At 40.6% G+C, this 17,993-nt stretch overlaps 2 non-coding genes across 2 annotated transcripts; one reads left to right on the forward strand and one right to left on the reverse strand.

The window, feature by feature from the left end:
• Nucleotides 1-1,451: 1,451 nt before the first annotated feature.
• On the reverse strand, nucleotides 1,452-1,559 carry LOC148545496 (small nucleolar RNA R71). Its single transcript, XR_015900818.1, has one exon. It is a non-coding gene; the product is annotated as a small nucleolar RNA R71 (small nucleolar RNA).
• Nucleotides 1,560-11,850: 10,291 nt separating this feature from the next.
• LOC148545497 (small nucleolar RNA R71) lies at nucleotides 11,851-11,958 on the forward strand. The gene has a single exon (XR_015900627.1). It is a non-coding gene; the product is annotated as a small nucleolar RNA R71 (small nucleolar RNA).
• Nucleotides 11,959-17,993: the final 6,035 nt, after the last annotated feature.

Consider the following 17,993-nt stretch of genomic DNA (forward strand, 5'->3'; position numbering starts at 1 on the left):
TTTCATGCATTGCATCATTTTCATGTTTTTCTCTTTCATCATTAAAAATTCAAAAATAAAAAAAATATATTTCCCTTTTTCACTCATAAATTTCGAAAATTTGAGTTGACTTTTTCAAAACTTTTTAAAACTTAGTTGTTTCTTATGAGTCAAATCAAATTTTCAATTTAAAAATCTTATCTTTTTTAAAATCTTTTTCAAAAATCATATCTTTTTCATTTTTTTTATTTTCGAAAATTATAAAAATATTTTTCAAAAATCTTTTTCTTAATTTTATCTCATAATTTTTGAAAATATCTTCAACAATTAATGTTTTGATTCAAAAATTTCAAGTTTGTTACTTGCTTGTCAAGAAAGATTCAAACTTTAAGTTCTAGAATCATATCTTGTGATTACTTGTGAGTCAAGTCATTAATTATGATTTTAAAATTGATTTTCAAATATCTTTTCTAACTTCTTATCTTCTTATCTTTTCAAAATTGATTTTCAAATCTTTTTCAACTAACTAATTGACTTTTTGTTTGTTTCTTATCTTTTTCAAAACTACCTAACTAACTCTCTCTCTCCAATTTTCAAAAATCTCTTCCCTCTTTTTCAAAAATTCTTTTTAATTAACTAATTGTTTCAATTTTTAATTTTAATTTGCTTTCATTCCTAATTTTCGAAAATCACTAACCCCTTTTCAAAATTTTATTTTCGAAAATCCTCTTTCTCTCTCATCTCCTTCTATTTATTTATTCATCTACTAACACTTTATCTCACCCAAATTCGAACCCCCTCTTCCAACTGTGTTCGAATTTTCTCTTCTTCCCTTCTTTACATTACATTCTTTTCTTCTTCTACTCACACAGGGGAACCTCTATACCTGGGTAAAAAGGATCCCTATTATTATTATTTTTCTGTTCCCTCTTTTTCATATGAGCAGGAGCAAGGACAGGAACATTCTTATTGAAGCAGACCCTGAACCTGAAAGGACTCTGAAGAGGAAACTAAGAGAACCTAAAATACAACAATCCAGAGATAACCTTACAGAAATTTTCGAACAGAAAGAGGAGATGGCAGCCAAAAATAATAATAATGCATTGAGGATGCTTGGTAACTTTACTGCACCTAATTCCAATTTACATGGAAGAAGCATCTCCATCCCTACCATTGGAGCAAACAATTTTGAGCTGAAACCTCAATTAGTTTCTGTGATGCAACAAAACTGCAAGTTTCATGGACTTCCATCTGAAGATCCTTTTCAGTTCTTAACTGAATTCTTGCAAATCTGTGATACTGTTAAGACTAATGGAGTAGATCCTAAAGTCTACAGGCTCATACTTTTCCCTTTTGCTGTGAAAGACAGAGCTAGAATATGGTTAGACTCTCAACCTAAGGATAGCCTGAACTCTTGGGATAAGCTGGTCAAGGCTTTCTTAGCCAAGTTCTTTCCTCCTCAAAAGCTGAGTAAGCTTAGAGTGGATGTTCAAACCTTCAGATAGAAAGAAGGTGAATCCCTCTATGAAGCTTGGGAGAGATACGAGGAACTGACCAAAAAGTGTCCTTCTGACATGCTTTCAGAATGGACCATCCTGGATATATTCTATGATGATCTGTCTGAATTAGCTAAGATGTCATTGGATACTTCTACAGGTGGATCCATTCACCTAAAAAAATGCCTGCAGAAGCTCAAGAACTCATTGACATGGTTGCTAATAACCAGTTTATGTACACTTCTGAGAGGAATCCTGTGAGTAATGGGACGCCTCAGAAGAAGGGAGTTCTTGAAATTGATACTCTGAATGCCATATTGGCTCAGAATAAAATATTGACTCAGCAAGTTAATATGATTTCTTAGATTTTGAATGGAATGCAAGCTGCATCCAACAGTACTCAAGAGGCATCTGCTGAAGAAGAGGCTTATGATCCTGAGAACCCTGCAATAGCAGAGGTGAATTATATGGGTGAACCATATGGGAACACCTATAACCCCTCATGGAGAAATCACCCAAATTTCTCATGGAAGGATCAACAAAAGCCTCAATAAGGCTTTAATAATGGTGGAAGAAACAGGTTTATCAATAGTAAGCCTTTTTCATCATCCACTCAGCAACAGACAGAGAACTCTGAACAAAATACCTCTAATTTAGCAAACTTAGTCTCTGATCTATCTAAAGCCACTCTGAGTTTCATGAATGAAACAAGGTCATCCATTAGAAATTCAGAGGCACAAGTGGGCCAGCTGAGTAAAAGGATCACTGAAATCCCTCCTAGTACTCTCCCAAGCAATACAGAAGAAAATCCAAAAGGAGAGTGTAAGGCCATTGATATAACCATCATGGCCGAATCCAAGGAGGAAGGGGAGGACGTGAATCCCAAGGAGGAAGACCTCCTGGGACGTACAGTGATCAATAAGGAGTTTCCCTCTGAGGAACCAAAGGAATCTGAGACTCATCTAGAGACCATAGAGATTCCATTGAACCTCCTTATGCCATTCATGAGCTCTGAAGAGTATTCTTCTTTTGAAGAGAATGAAGATGTTACTAAAGAGCAAGTTGCCAAGTTCCTTGGTGCAATCATGAAACTGAATGCCAATTTATTTGGTAATGAGACTTGGGGAGATGAACCTCCCCTGTTCACCAATGAACTAAATGCATTGGATCAACTGAGATTATCTCAGAAGAAACAGGATCCTAGAAAGTTCCTAATACCTTGTACCATAGGCACCATGACCTTTGAGAAGGCTCTATGTGACCTGGGGTCAGGAATAAACCTCACGCCACTCTCTGTAATGGAGAAATTGGTAATCTTTGAGGTACAAGCTGCTAAAATCTCATTAAAGATGGCAGACAATTCCAGAAAATAGGCTTATGGACAAGTAGAGGACATATTAGTAAAGGTTGAAGGCCTTTACATCCCTGCTGATTTCATAATCCTAGATATTGGGAAGGATGAGGATGAATCCATCATCCTTGGAAGACCCTTCCTAGCCACAGCAAGAGCTGTGATTGATGTTAACAGAGGTGAACTAGTCCTTCAATTGAATAAGGACTCCCTTGAGTTTAAAACTCAAGGACATCCTTCTGTAAACATGGAAAAGAGGCACAGTAAGCTTCTCTCAAAACAGAGACAACCAGAGCCCCCACAGTCAAACTCTAAGTTTGGTGTTGGGAGGCCACAACCAAACTCTAAGTTTGGTGTTGGAAAGTCTCAACAATGCTCTGAATATCTGTGAGGCTCCATGAGAGCCCACTGTCAAGCTATTGACATTAAAGAAGCGCTTGTTGGGAGGCAACCCAATTTTTAATTATCTAATTTTATTTTTATTTTTATTGTTCTTTCATGTTTTATTAGGTTCATGATCATGTGGAGTCACAAAATAAATAGAAAAATCAAAAACAGCAGAAGAAAAATTACACCCTGGAGGAATGGCTTACTGGCGTTTAAATGCTAGTAAGGAGCATCTGGCGTTGAACACCCAAAACAAGCAACATCCTGGCATTCAGACGCCAGGAATGCACACTAAGGAAAGCTGGCGCTGAACGCCAGAAACAAGCATAGAACTGGCGTTCAATGCCAGAAACATGCTGCATCTGGGCGCTGAACGCCCAGAACAAGCATCAATTCGGTGTTTAAATGCCAGAATTGCATGCACATTTTACATGCCTAATTGGTGCAGGGATGTAAATCCTTGACACCTCAGGATCTGTGGACCCCACAGTATTATCTCAGCATCTGTGGACCCCACAGGATCCCCACCTACCACCACTCATTCTCTTCCCTCTTCTCAATGTTCATCCTCTCTTCCCAATAAACACCCTTCCCTAAAACCCTTCACCAATCACCTCAATCTCCCTTCCCTATCACCACCTCACCACTCACATCCATCCACTCTTCCCCATAAACCTACCTCATAAACTCCACCTACCTTCAAAATTCAAAATCAATTTCCCACCCAAACCCACCCTATATGGCCGAAACTGAACCCCCCCACCCCTCCCTATATAAAGCCCTCCATTCTTCCTCATTTTCACACAACACAACCCTCTCTTCCCCTTCTTGAACAAATACACCTCTCGCTACTCTCCTCCATATTTTCTTCTTCTTCTTCATCCATTCTTTCTTTTCTTACTCGAGGGCAAGCAATATTCTAAGTTTGGTGTGGTAAAAGCATAAGCTTTTTTGTTTTTCCATTACCATTGATGGCACCCAAGACCGGAGAATCCTCTAGAAAAGGGAAAGGGAAGACAAAAGCTTCCACCTCTGAGTCATGGAAGATGGAAAGATTCATCTCCAAAGCTCATTAAGACCACTTCTATGATGTTGTGGCCAAGAAGAAGGTGATCCCCTGAGGTCCCTTTCAAGCTCAAGAGAAATGAGTATCCGGAGATCCGACATGAAATCCAAAGAAGAGGTTGGGAAGTTCTAACAAACCCCATCCAACAAGTCGGCATCCTAATGGTTCAAGAGTTTTATGCCAATGCATGGATCACTAGGAACCATGATCAAAGTAAGAACCCGAATCCAAAGAATTATATTACAATGGTTCGGGGGAAATACTTAGATTTTAGTCCGAAAAATGTGAGGTTGGCGTTCAACTTGCCTATGATGCAAGGAGATGCACGCCCCTACACTAGAAGGGTCAACTTTGATCAAAGGTTGGACCTAGTCCTCATGGACATATGTGTGGAAGGAGCTCAATGGAAGATTGACTCAAAAGGCAAACCGGTTCAACTTAGAAGACTGGACCTTAAGCCTGTGGCTAGAGGATGGTTGGAGTTCATCCAACGCTCCATCATTCCCACTAGCAACCGATCTGAAGTTACTGTAGATCGGGCCATTATGATTCACAACATCATGATTGGTGAGGAAGTAGAAGTTCATGAAGTCATCTCCCTTGAACTCTACAAAATAGCCGAAAAGTCCTCTCCCTTGGCAAGGCTAGCTTTTCCTCATCTTATTTGCCATCTATGTTACTCAACTGGAGCTTTCATAGAAGGAGACATTCCCATTGAGGAAGAGAAGCCCATCACTAAGAAAAGGATGGAGCAAACAAGAGAGCCCACTCATGGAGCTCAAGAAACACGTGAGGAAGCTCATCATCAAGAAATCCCTGAGATACCTCAAGGGATACACTTTCCTCCACAGAATTTTTGGGAGCAAATCAACACCTTCCTAGGAGAACTAAGTTCCAACATGGGACAATTAAGGGTGGAACATCAAGAGCACTCCATCATCCTTCATGAAATTAGAGAAGATCAAAAAGCAATGAGGGAGGAGCAACAAAGACAAGGAAGAGACATAGAAGAGCTCAAGGACATCATTGGTTCCTCAAGAAGGAAACGCCACCATCACTAAGGTGGACTCATTCCTTGTTCTTACATTCTCTGTTTTTCATTTTCTCTATGCTAAGTGTTTATCTGTGTTTGTGTCTTTATTACATGATCATTAGTATTAAGTGTCTATGCCTTAAAGTAGTGAATATGAATCCATCACCTCTCTTAAATGAAAAATGTTTTAATTCAAGAGAACAAGAAGTACATGAGTTTCGAATTTATCCTTGAACTTAGTTTAATTATATTGATGTGGTGACAATGCTTCTTGTTTTCTGAATGAATGCTTGAACAATGCATATGTCTTTTGAAGTTGTTGTTTAAGAATGTTAAATATGTTGGCTCTTGAAAGAATGATGACAAGGAGACATGTTATTTGATAATTTAAAAAATTATAAAATTGATTTTTGAAGCAAGAAAAAGTAGTGAATACAAAAGCTTGCAGAAAAAAAATTTGGCAAAAAAAAAATAGAAAAAGAAAAAGCAAGCAGAAAAAGCAAAAAGCTCTTAAAACCAAAAGGCAAGAGCAAAAATCCAATAGCCCTTAAAACCAAAAGGCAAGGGTAATAAAAAGGATCCCAAGGCTTTGAGCATCAGTGGATAGGAGGGCCTAAAGGAATAAAATTCTGGACTAAGCGGCTAAACCAAGCTGTCCCTAACCATGTGCTTGTGGCGTGAAGGTGTCAAGTGAAAACTTGAGACTGAGCGGTTAAAGTCAAAGTCCAAAGCAAAAGAATAGTGTGCTTAAGAACCCTGGACACCTCTAATTAGGGACTTTAGCAAAGCTGAGTCACAATCTGAAAAGGTTCACCCAGTTATGTGTTTGTGGCATTTATGTATCCGATGGTAATACTGGAAAACAAAGTGCTTAGGGGCACGGCCAAGACTCATAAAGTAGATGTGTTCAAGAATCAACATACTGAAATAGGAGAATCAATAACACTATCTGAACTCTGAGTTCCTATAGATGCCAATCATTCTGAACCTCAATGGATAAAGTGAGATGCCAAAACTATTCAAGAGGCAAAAAGCTACAAGTCCCGCTCATCTGATTGGAGCTATGTTTCATTGATAGTTTGGAATTTATAGTATATTCTCTTCTTTTTATCCTACTTGATTTTCAGTTGCTTGAGGACAAGCAACAATTTAAGTTTGGTGTTGTGATGAGCAGATAATTTATACGCTTTTTGGCATTATTTTTAGTATATTTTTAGTAGGATCTAGTTACTTTTAGGGATGTTTTTATTAGTTTTTATGTTAAATTCACATTTCTGGACTTTACCATGAGTTTGTGTGTTTTTCTGTGATTTCAGGTATTTTCTGGCTGAAATTGAAGGACTTGAGCAAAAATCAGATTCAGAGGTAGAAGAAGGACTACTGATGCTGTTGGATTCTGACCTCCCTGCACTCAAAAGTGGATTTTCTGGAGCTACAGAACTCAAAATGACGGGCTTCCAATTGCGTTGGAAAGTAGACATCCAGGGCTTTCCAGCAATATATAATAGTATATACTTTGGCCGAGTTTAGATGACGCAAAAGGGCGTTGAACGCCAGTTCTACGCTGCAGTCTGGAGTTAAACGCCAGAAACACGTCACGAACCAGAGTTGAACGCCAAAAACACGTTACAACTTGGCGTTCAACTCCAGAAGAAGCCTCTGAATGTGTAAACTTCAAGCTCAGCCCAAGCACACACCAAGTGGGCCCCGGAAGTGGATTTATGCATCAATTACTTACTTCTGTAAACCCTAGTTGCTAGTTTAGTATAAATAGGACTTTTTACTATTGTATTGACATCCTGAGTTACATCTTCAGATCATCTTATGATTTTTAGTTCATCTTAGGATCATATTGATCACGTTTGGGGTCTGGCCATTCGGCCATGCCTGGACCTTATCACTTATGTATTTTCAACGGTAGAGTTTCTACACACCATAGATTAAGGTGTGGAGCTCTGCTGTTCCTCACGAATTAATGCAAAGTACTCCTATTTCTCTATTCAATTCAACTTATTCCACTTCTAAGATATTCATTCGCATTTCAATATGAATGTGATGAACGTGACAATCATCATCATTCCCATACGAACGCGTGCCTGACAACCACTTCTGTTCCACCTTAGATTGGATGATTATCCCTTGGATCTCTTAATCAAAATTTTCGTGGTATAAGCTAGATTGATGGCAGCATTCATGAGAATCCAGAAAGTCTAAACCTTGTCTGTGGTATTCCGAGTAGGATTCAGGGATTGAATGACTGTGACGAACTTCAAACTCGCGAGTGCTGGGCGTAGTGACAGACGCAAAAGGAGGGTGAATCCTATTCCAGTATGATCGAGAACCTCAGATGATTAGCCGTGCTGTGACAGAGCATTTGGACCGTTTTCACAGAGAGGATGGGATGTAGCCATTGACAACGGTGATGCCTCCAGATGATTAGCCATACAGTGACAGCGCATCGGACCATTTTCACAGAGAGGATGAGATGTAGCCATTGACGACGGTGATGCCCTTACACAAAGTTTGCCATAGAAAGGAGTAAGACTGATTGGATGAAGACAGCGAGAAAGCAGAGATTCAGAGGAACGCAAGCATCTCTATATGCTTATCTGAAATTCTCACCAATGATATACATAAGTATTTTTATCTTTATTTTCTATTTATTTATTATTTATTTTCGAAAACTCCATAACTATTTGATATCCGCCTGACTGAGATTAACAAGATGACCATAGCTTGCTTCATACCAACAATCTCCGTGGGATCGACCCTTACTCACGTAAGGTTTTATTACTTGGACGACCCAGTGCACTTGCTGGATAGTTGTGCGAAGTTGTGAAGTTATGTTTGGACCATGGTATTGTGCACCAGTTTGTTGGCCCCATTGCTAGGGAGAGAATGAACAACAAAATTTACAACCTCACAGTAATAATTTCGCATGTATCAAGCTCCTCAATGTCTCTTCCTTGCCTTTGTTGCTCCTCTCTCATGGTTCTTTGATCTTCTCTAATATCATGGAGGAGGATGGAATGCTCTTGGTGCTCCATCCTTAGTTGTCCTATGTTGGAACTCAATTCTCCTAGGGAGGTGTTGATTTGCTCCTAATAGGTTTGTGGAGGAAGATGCATCCCTTGAGGTATCTCAGGGATTTCATGATGAGGAATTTCCTCATGCTCTTGTTGAGGTTATCTTGTTTGCTCCATCCTTTTCTTAGTGATGGGTTTGTCCTCATCAATGAGAATGTCTCCCTCTATGTCAATTCCAACCGAATTGCAAAGGTGACAAATGAGATGAGGGAAGGCTAACCTTGCCAAAGGAGAGGACTTGTCCACCACCTTGTAGAGTTCTTGGGATATAACCTCATGAACTTCCACTTGCTCTCTAATCATGATGCTATGTATCATGATAGCCCGGTCTATAGTAGCTTCGGACCGGTTGCTAGTGGGAATGATTGAGCGTTGGATGAACTCCAACCATCCCCTAGCCACGGGCTTGAGGTCATGCCTTCTTAGTTGAACCGGCTTCCCTCTTGCATCTCTTTTCCATTGGGCGCCCTCTTCACAGATGTCCATGAGGACTTGGTCCAACCTTTGATCAAAGTTGACCCTTCTAGTGTAGGGGTGTGCATCTCCTTGCATCATGGGCAAGTTGAATGCCAACCTTACATTTTCCGGACTAAAATCTAAGTAATTCCCCCGAACTATTGTAAGCCAATTCTTAGGGTCCGGGTTTACACTTTGATCATGGTTCTTGGTGATCCATGCATTTGCATAGAACTCTTGAACCATTAAGATCCCGACTTGTTGAATGGGGTTGGTGAGAACTTCCCAACCTCTTCTTCGGATCTCATGTCGGATCTCCGGATACTTATTCTTTTTGTGTTTGAAAGGGACCTCGGGGATCACTTTCTTCTTGGCCACAACTTCATAGAAGTGGTCTTGATACACCCTTGAGAGGAATCTCTCCATCTCCCATGACTCGGAGGTGGAAGCTTTTGCCTTCCCTTTCCTCTTTCTAGAGGTTTCTCCGGCTTTTGATGCCATAAATGGTTATGGAAAAACAAAAAACTTTAGCTTTTACCACACCAAACTTAGAAGGTTGCTCATCCTTGAGCAAAAGAAGAAAGAAGAGAGTAGAAGAAGAAGAAATAGAGGAGATGGAGGGGGCTTTGTGTTTCGGCCAAGGGGGAGAAGTAGTGTTTAGGTTGTGTGAAAATGAAGGAGTGAAGATGGGTTTATATAGTGGTGAGAAGGGTGCGTATGGTTTTATGAAGGATGGATGTGAGTGGTGAAGAGAATGGTGGGATTTGATAGGTGAGGGGTTTTTGGGGAAGAGGTATTGAGGTGATTGGTGAATGGGTGAAGAAGAAAGAGAGTGGTGGGGTAGGTGGGAATCCTGTGGGGTCCACAGATCCTGAGGTGTCATGGATATCTTATCCCTGCACTAAGTGGCATGCAAAATGCCCCTTTCTGCCAATCCTGGCGTTAAACGCCAGGCTGCTGCCCATTTTTGGCATTTAACACCAGCTTCTTGCCCATTCCTGGCATTAAACGCCAGTCTGGTGCCCTTTTCTGGCGTTAAACGCCCAGAATGGTGCCAGACTGGGCGTTTAACGCCCATTCTGCTACCTTTACTGGCGTTTAGACGCCAGTAACTGTCTCCTCCAAGGTGTTCTATTTTTCATTCTATTTTTCACTTTGTTTTTGCTTTTTTAATTGTTTTTGTGACTTCACATGATCATCAAGCTACAGAAAACATAAAATAACAAAGGAAAATAGAAATTTAACATAGAATAGTAACGATTGGGTTGCCTCCCAACAAGAGCTTTTTTAATGTTAATAGCTTGACAGTGGCTCTGATGGAGCCTTACAGATGTTCAGAGTAATGTTGGAACCTCCCAACACCAAACTTAGAATTTGAATGTGGGGGTTCAACACCAAACTTAAAGTTTGGTTGTGGCCTCCCAATACCAAACTTAGAGTTTGACTGTGGGGGCTCTGTTTGACTCTGTACTGAGAGAAGCTCTTCATGCTTCATCTCCATGGTGACAGAGGGATATCCTTGAGCTTTAAACACAAGGGAGTCTCTATTCACTTGAATGATCAATTCTCCTCTGTCAACATCAATCACAACTTTTGCTGTGGCTAGGAAGGGTCTGCCAAGGATGATGGATTCATCCATACACTTCCCAGTCTCTAGGACTATGAAATCAGCAGGGATGCAATGGTCTTCAACCTTTACCAAGACATCCTCTACAAGTCCATAAGCATGTTTCTTTGAATTGTCTGCCATCTCTAGTGAGATTCTTGCAGCTTGTACCTCAATGATCCCTAGCTTCTCCATTACAGAGAGAGGCATAAGGTTTATGCTTGACCCTAGGTCACACAGAGCCTTCTCAAAGGTCATGGTGCCTATGGTACAAGGGATTGAGAACTTTCCAGGGTCCTGTCTCTTTTGAGGCAATCTCTGCCTAGTCAAGTTATCCAGTTCTTTGATGAGCAATGGAGGTTCATTCTCCCAAGTCTCATTACCAAATAACTTGGCATTTAGCTTCATGATTGCTCCAAGGTACTTAGCAACTTGCTCTTCAGTAACATCTTCATCCTCTTCAGAGGAAGAATACTCATCAGAGCTTATGAAAGGTAGAAGTAAATTCAATGGAATCTCTATGGTCTCAGAATGAGCCTCAAATTCCCATGGTTCCTCATTAGGGAACTCCATTGAGGTCAGTGGGAATCACTGCCTCTTCCTCCTCTCCAAGTTTGGCCGTGTGGGTTGTGGTTATGGCTTTACACTCTCTTTTTGAATTCTCTTCTGTATTTCTAGGGAGAGTGCTAGGAGGGAGTTCAGTAATTTTCTTACTCAGCTGACCCAATTGTGCCTCCAAATTTCTAATGGAGGACCTTGCTTCTATCATGAAACTTTGAGTGGTTTTGATTAGATCAGAGAGAATGGTTGTTAAATCAGAGGGGTTTTGCTTAGAATTCTCTGTCTGTTGCTGAGAAGATGATGGAAAAGGCTTGCTATTGCTAAACCTGTTTCTTCCACCATTATTGTTGTTGAAACCTTGTTGAGGTCTCTGTTGATCCTTCCATGAGAGATTTAGACGATTTCTCCATGAAGGATTATAGGTGTTTCCATAGGATTCTCCCATGTAATTCACCTCTTCCATTGCTGGGTTCTCAGGATCATAAGCTTCTTCTTCAGAGGAAGCTTCCTTAGTACTGCCTGTTGCTGCTTGCATTCCAAACAGACTCTAAGAAATCATATTGACTTGCTGAGTCAATATTTTATTCTGAGCCAATATGGCATTCAGAGTATCAATCTCAAGAACTCCTTTCTTCTAATTTGTCCCATTATTCACAGGATTCCTTTCAGAAGTGTACATGAATTGGTTATTTGCAACCATTTCAATGAGTTCTTGAGCTTCTGCAGGCATCTTCTTTAGATGAAGAGATCCTCCAGCAGAGCTATCCAATGACATCTTGGATAGTTCAGACAGACCATCATAGAAGATTCCTATGATGCTCCATTTTGAAAGCATGTCAGAAGGGCACCTTCTAATCAATTGCTTGTATCTCTCCAAAGCTTCATAGAGGGACTCACCATCCTTCTGTCTAAAGGTTTGGACTTCCACTCTAAGCTTAGTCAACTTTTGAGGTGGAAAGAACTTTGCCAAGAAGGCATTGACTAGCTTTTCCCAAGAGTTCAGGCTTTCCGTAGGTTGTGAATCCAACCATGTTCTAGCTCTGTCTCTTACAGCAAAAGGAAAGAGCATAAGTCTGTAGACTTCAGGGTCAACCCCATTGGTCTTGACAGTGCACTGGGTCGTCCAAGTAATAAACATAAAATAAACATAAAATAAACATATGGTCATCTTGTAAATCTCAGTCAGGCGGATTCAAATGGTTATGGAGTTTAAGGTGATGAAAATAAACATAAAATAAAGATAGAGATACTTATGTAATTCATTGGTGGATTTCAGATAAGCGTATGAAGATGCTTTGTTCCCCTTGAACCTCTGCTTTCCTATTGCCTTCTTCCAGTCATTCATACTCCTTTCCATGGCAAGATTTATATTGGGCATCACCGTTGTCAATGGCTACATCCCGTCCTCTCAGTGAAAATGGTCCTGATGCTCTGTCACAACATCGGCTAATCAGCTGTCGGTTCTCGATCATGTCCGAATAGGATCCATTGATCCTTTTGCATCTGTCATACGCCCCACAATCGCGAGTTTGAAGCTCGTCACAGTCATCCCTTCCCAGATCCTACTCGGAATACCACAGACAAGGTTTAGACTTTCCGGATCTCAGGAATGGCCGCCAATAATTCTAGCCTATACCATGAAGGTTCCAATCTTAGATTAGAAACCCAAGAGATATGCATTCAAGCCATTGCTAGTAGAACAGAGGTGGTTGTCAGGCCAATGTTCATAGGTGAGAATGATGATGAGTGTCACGGATCATCACATTCATCAAGTTAAAGAACAAATGAATATCTTGGAGAAGAAATAGACTTGAGTTGAATAGAAAAACAATAGTACTTGTATTAATTCATGAAGAACAGCAGAGCTCCACACCTTAATCTATGGTGTGTAGAAACTCCACCGTTGAGAATACATAAGAACAAGGTCCAGGCATGGCCAAATGGCCAGCCTCCAAACGTGTCTAAGATAGCATAAGACTTATCAAAGATTCAAAGTATGAAAATACAATAGCAAAAGGTCCTTTTTATAGAGAACTAGTAGCCTAGGGTTTACGGAAATCAGTAATTAATGCAAAAATCATCTTCCAGGCCCACTTGGTGTGTGCTTGGGCTGAGCATTGAAGCATTTTCGTGTAGAGACTTTTCTTGGAGTTAAACGCTAGCTTTTGTGCCAGTTTGGGCGTTTAACTCCAGCTTTTGTGCCAGTTTTGGAGTTAAACGCCAGAATTCTTGAGCTGACTTAGAACGCCTGTTTGGGCCCTCAAATCTCGGGCAAAGTATAGACTATTATATATTGCTGGAAAGCCCAGAATGTCTACTTTTCAACGCAATTGAGAGCGCGCCAATTGGGCTTCCGTAGCTCCAGAAAATCTACTTTGAGTGCAGGGAGGTCAGAATCCAACAGCATCTGCAGTCCTTTTTCAGCCTCTGAATCAGATTTTTGCTCAGGTCCCTCAATTTCAGCCAGAAAATACCTGAAATCATAGAAAAACACACAAACTCATAGTAAAGTCCAGAAGAGTGATTTTTATTTAAAAACTAATAAAAATATAATAAAAACTAACTAAAATATACTAAAAACATACTAAAAACAATGCCAAAAAGCGTATAAATTATCCGCTCATCAACAAGCAAGCTTTAAGTTTGGTGTTGTGATGCCAGGGCATTTTGGCTAGTTTCACTGACCTTTTCTTTATGGTTTTAAGGTAGTTTCATGCATTTTCTTAGGAAATAAGCAAGTTTTAGGTAAATAATCACTTACATCTTGATTCAAGTAAACATTGTGAATTTTACATGATTTCATGAGAATTATGCATGAATTAAAGGACAAATTGAATGATGCATGTCTCATAAGTTGGATTAGAGCTTTGATGCACTTTATTGCTTGATTTCAGGACAAAGGAAGCAAGGAAGAACCACGTTAGTAGCCACGTTAGTCTAGCTAATGTGACCACTAACGTGGAATGAAGGCTAGCTTGCAACGTTAATGAGAAAAGTGATTGCCAATAACGCCTTCGTGAGCCATCATAGTTAACGTGGAAGCTAACGTGGAAGAGAAGTAGAACTCCAACGATAGTGGTAAAAGTAAGTGCCACTAACGTTCCAAAAGGGGCAATTGGCCACGTTAAGAGCCACGTTAACTTAGTTAATGTGAGCTCTAACATGGAAGAAGAAGATGATGCCAACGTTAGTGACACTCACCTTTGTCACTAACATTGGACTAAGCCCATATTGGCTACGTTAAAAGCCGCGTTAACCTAGTTAACATGGACTCTAACGTGGAGGGAGCAAGAATCACCAACGTTAGTGACACTCACCTTTGTCACTAACGTTGGATTGAGCCACTATGAGCCACGTTAATTACATTAACGTGGAAGCTAACGTGGAGAAGAGGGATGATGAGCCAACGTTAGTGACACTCACGTTTGTCACTAACGTTGGAGATGGCTATCAATACCACGTTAGAAGTCACGTTAACCTAGTTAACGTGAACTTTAACGTGGGAATAGGGGCGTTCTGAAGCGTTAGTGACAAAGGTAAGTGTCACTAACGCTCTCGAAGATTTGGCAAGCCTACGTTAAAGGCCACGTTAACTATTCTAACGTGAACTCTAACATAGGGAGAAAGGGGTACTCTCAACGTTATTGAAAAAGGTAAACCCCAGTAACGTTTGCGAAGGGCCAAGGGTCAACGTTAGTGGTCACGTTAGTGCCACTAACATTGAAGTTAACGTGGACCACTTTGGGTTAGGAACGTTAGTGAAAAAGGTGATTGTCACTAACGTTCTTAACCCCACATTTTCACTTAACGTTAACACCACTAACGCCCTAAGCTAATGTACCTGCCTACTTCACACTTTCTCTGCAAGTAAAGCTGAGCCCACTGAAGAAGATAACTGCTTCAACTCAAGATCCAAAGGCCCATATCGAAGACTTGAAGAGCCAACTAGAACATCAGAAGAATAGTATAAATAGGGAGAGCTTTGAACTAGAAAGGAGCTTTTGGCATTATTAGAATTACTTTCTGTATTTTACTTTCTCTACACTTCTAGTTTAACTTTCAGAATGCACTCTCCATCTTTGCTTTCCATTCCCAGAGCTATGAACAACTAAACCCCTTTCATTGGGTTAGGGAGCTCTGTTGTAATTTGATGGATCAATAATAGTTTTCATTATTCTTCTTCTTTCTTTTCTCTTGATTTTACTAGAAAGCTTTCAATCTTCATCCAATTGAGTAGTTATCTTGGAAAAGAAGCTATTCATACTTGGATCTCTTCTGAACCTTGAAAAAGGGATGAAGAGATCATGCTAGAAATGTTTTCTCATGTTGGACCAAATTGGGATTTGGGCGGATATGGTGACATTTAATTCTCCCAATACTTTGATTTGGAAATACATATGGTATAATCAGTGACCACACTTCATCTCTTCTCATGAGCAATTAGACCAAAGAATTGGCTATTGATCTGATTTGAGAGATTGAATTACCAACGAATTGGAATTCAATCACTTAAGATTGCCAAGGAGATCAATGGATGCATTGATTGAGGAAGAGATGAAAATGAACTTGATCCGGAGAATGCAACATCTCCTAAGCCCAATGAATTCCCCATTTCTGATCTTACCCATTCTCTTTATTTTATGCCATTTACTTTCATGCTAAACTTCCCTTCCCTATTTAAGATTCTGCAATTTACTTCCCGTCATTTATTTTCTGCTATTTACTTTCCCGCCATTTAATTTCCTGCAATTCTCAACTCACTTTCTGCTTAGCTCAACTAGAACATTCTTCCAATTAAAGTTGCTTGACCAATCAATCCCTGTGGGATTCGACCTCACTCTACTGTGAGTTTTTACTTGACGACAATTCGGTATACTTGCCGAGGGAGATTTGTTAAGGGACAAGTTTCCGTGCATCACCCACGCGTCCGCGTCACCCATGCGGCCGCGTGATCTGGAAATCGGCGTAAATATCCAATGTTCAGAAAGTTAGGCTGGAATCGTGTGGCCATTGTGCGTTTCGCACAAAATGCCCACGCGATCGCGCCACCCACGCGATCGCATCCCTTGCACAACACCAATCCCACGCGACAGCGTGAGCGACGCGATCGCGTCGCGTGGATTGCACACCACCCCAAAGGAGATAGAGAGTTGCGCTGAAACGATGCTGGAATCGTGTGTTTAGCACAATTTCCAGCGACCGCGTCATTCACTCCTTTATCCATTCCATGCGATCGCGTGCCCCACGCGATCGCGTCAACCCCCATTCCACCCCAGCCACGCGACCGCGTGCCCCACGCGATCGCGTGGATTCAAATTTAATAACCCCCAGCCACGCGAAACCCTACTCATTCGCACCCCCCTCTCTCTTCTTCTTTCCTCTTCTTCCCTCCATCACCACTGCCACCCCTCCGCGACCGCCACACCCGCCGCTACCCAACCGCCACCAACGCCCCCCTTCCCTTCCTTTCCCTTTCCCCTCCTAACCCCATTACCCTTCCCGAAACCCCCTGCCTCCGAACAGCCGCCACCGCCGCCTTGCCGCTGTCAACCACCGCGTCGGCTGCCACCACCACCATCCCCCGGCCACCTCTCTGCGCCACTTTCTTTCCTATGCCTTCCAGGTTCCGCTGAACGCCACCCTTCTTTCCATTCATCGTTAATTTCCTATTTTTCTGTTTATGTTCATATTTAGGCTAGTTAGTTATGCATGTTGTAGTGGATTCTAGGTTGTTAGGTAGCCTAGGATGTGGTTAGTGGATTTAGGCCTTTTTAATTGTGTTGTTCATATTTCTTGTTTTCTAATTTTCGCAATTCTGCTGTTGTTGTGATGTTAGTATTGTTCATATGTTGTAATTTCTTGTTTCATGCTGCTTTTTACACTGCTTTTCCATGTTCATATTTCCTTTATGTAATTGCAGCTATATTTTAATTTATATGAGCTATTCTGATTGCTATTTATTTTCCGGGAACATCCAATTTTAGCCGGGATGCTACCCAAATTTTTGTAAATTGTTTTGATTTTCATTCCTGTTTTGGTTTTGGCAAACTTGCACTCAGCTTTACTCAGCTTTTACCAAACCAATTCATAAATGACAGGGCAAGCTTTCTTATTCTTTTTAATTTCCTGGTTTATAAATTGCATCTTGGATGATTCAATTCCACTTTTTGCTATTTTCATTTGATTCATCCTTAACTTCCTTGTTTGAATTTGAGTTATCTGTTGCTTTAATTTGTGAATTCTCGTTATTTAGAAAATGCTCATCATGCCACTTACTCTAACCCACATTTTACTAATTCACTAATTTTAACTTTCTAACCTCTTTTTCATTCCTAACCCACTTACCTTTCAAAACATCTCTTCTGGTTTTTCACTATTCTCTCTAACATTCTAACCAAGTCATGACGGACGTTTTTCCTACTTAACATGAATCCTTTTACATTTTGGATTGTGAATTTTTATTCTCGGACTTTTAACTCCTATACAATCCTTAATGCACATTTACTTAACTCCTTTTCATTATTCTATTGCTCCTTTGCCATTATATGCTTCTTTCGATTAATTGCCTACCTGCTTTCCTATTTTTATTATATCCTAGTTTTCTGTTTTTTTTCAGGATGTCTGACACCCAGAGAAAGGGAAAAGGAAAGGAAAAGGAAAGGCAAAAACTGGCAAACGGAAAAGAGGAGAATCCTCTATGTCCATACTGGACATCATGCACGATGACTCTTGGCGGGAGAAATACTTTACCCCGCAGGAGAAGGCTGACCAGCTACTCCCTGCTACTGATCCCATTAGATTTGCAAACCGATACTGCGAGCTGAAGTATCCGGTGTTTGCAACCTCCAGGAACCTGTACCTGGAGAGGACTTTGAAAATCCCATAAGTAATCCAGCAATACACCTCTGATCAGATCAAACAAAGAGGCTGGTTCTTCCTGGAGAGAAACCTGACTGAGGTCAATGCATCTTG

This window comes from Arachis ipaensis, chromosome B9, assembly GCF_059453495.1.
Source record: "Arachis ipaensis isolate K30076 ecotype BB chromosome B9, ASM5945349v1, whole genome shotgun sequence".
Lineage (NCBI taxonomy): Eukaryota > Viridiplantae > Streptophyta > Magnoliopsida > Fabales > Fabaceae > Arachis > Arachis ipaensis.